The sequence below is a fragment of the Penaeus monodon genome, chromosome 29 (assembly GCF_015228065.2).
Source record: "Penaeus monodon isolate SGIC_2016 chromosome 29, NSTDA_Pmon_1, whole genome shotgun sequence".
Lineage (NCBI taxonomy): Eukaryota > Metazoa > Arthropoda > Malacostraca > Decapoda > Penaeidae > Penaeus > Penaeus monodon.
The window spans coordinates 33369380-33371256 of NC_051414.1; positions in this window are offsets into that span (position 1 = coordinate 33369380).

The window sequence follows — 1877 nt, forward strand, 5'->3', positions numbered from 1 at the left end:
TAAAGGTGAGCCCGAAGCGCGGGCGGGTTAACGGTCGCGGCGGCGTGAGGGAGCCGCCAGGAGGGCGCGCGGCCTCCTTCGAGCAGGACCCGACCCGATTCCTGCATAGCAGCACCCCGAAGGACGTGGGCCGGGCTCACAGGCACAGCCCAGGCGAGGTTAGCTTCGCATAATTGACCCTATCCTTAATTAAGGACATGATGTTGATGCTTCCGACGGGGCTGCGCGTGTCTGTGGAGCGCCCTCGGGCCGCGCCCACACGCCACGGGCGAGAGCAGCCCAAACCTTCGAGCGTTCTCAAGGCGGCGCCCGCCAGAAACGGTCCCGATTTCTGACACGACCCGCGGCGCTGATGTCTAGAATGAGCGCAAGCGGCTCGGCGGAAAGCAACACATGAACGCCCACAAAAAAAGGAAAAAACTGGTCCCAGTAGAAAGCAGATTCTCATCCAGGTTATACTTTCCGAGAATTGCTCCCTCTCCCTCCTCTTCGACACCCCTCCTTCCCCCTCCTCTTCGATACCCCCTCCCTTCCCTCCTCATGAACACCACCTCCTTTCCCCCAGCCCCCCCTTCCCTCCTCATTCGTTTCTCACTCATAATCCTTCCTCCCTTTCCCTTTCTCTCTCCTCACAGTCCCTCCCTCATTTCCTCTCCTCCCTCCTAGCGAATCGCCCCTCTCCCCACCCCTCCTTACGAATCCCTCCCTCCTTTTCCCTCCCTCGCCCCCCTCTTTCTTCTCCCCCCTTCTCTTCCTCCTCTCCCCTTTCACCTCTTCCTTTTTCCTCTCCCTTTCTCCCCTTCCCTCACTGCCTTCCCCTTACTGTATCCACCCCTCCCTCCCTTTTATCCCCACCCTCCTATTCCCACTCTCCTTTACCTTTTCCCCTCCTCCCCTCTCCTCTCCAGCCGTCTTCTTCCTCCTGGCCATCCCTCCCCCGGCCCTCCGTTCCCGCGGTCCTTCCCCCTCAGCCCGCTCTTCCCATGGGTCCCCCCCAAGCTAAGCAGCGAAAGCGGCAGAGGCACCCCCCCCCCTTTGCCTTAAATAGGATTGGGTCGACATCCGGCTCCGGGAGCGGGCGCGACGGGCTCTGTGGGCGCTGCAACGGCCAGGGCGCCCGTGGCACTGGCAAGGCAAGGGCGCCCTCATTAGCCGTGCGCAAGGGAGTTCACTCCCCTACCTTCGTCTGCCTTCGTCGCCAGCGGAGGCGGTTCGTTTAAATGCCAGTTCGACGTATCGACAGCAAAGCAACAACTGATATGCGACAGATTCTGACTCTCCTGCTTGTGGCCCCATTCCTTCCCATCAGCCTCGCTCCACAGGCGCCCGGAATCCCTAACCGGACTCTCACCACAAGGCCGCGGCGTCTCGCGCGCCAGCAACGCGACACGCAAACGCAAGAGTTGGGCAAAAGCTGCCATGCCGAAGCGGCGTCCGGCAGCGCTATTCCCCAAGTCTGCCTCTGGACCCTCTCTCTCGGCGGCAATCAAGGCCATTTGCGACTCGATATCGCGTCAATCGGAGCACCGGAGACCCCGTGGATGCGATCGTGAACGAGTCAAAAGAAACGCTTAGTTCGATTTGTTATGTTTTTTATCATTTCGGATCAAAACTCCTTGGAGAGACGGTGCGACGTCGGACAAGCTGTCGCAGGGTGCGCTTCGAATCAATCATGAGGCGTTTCTTGACAGCGCTCGCAGGAACCGGCTGAGAGCAGCCTAGCTCGGACCGCCTGTGCTTTCGGTCCACCTCAAGGCCCGAAGTCCCCAGCCCGCATCCTCCTAGCTGCGAACGCGCCCTTAGTGAAGTAAATCCTGAACACACGCTTGCGACAACCGAGAAACGAGGATTCCCTTCTCCTTCCCGCCTCACCCTCG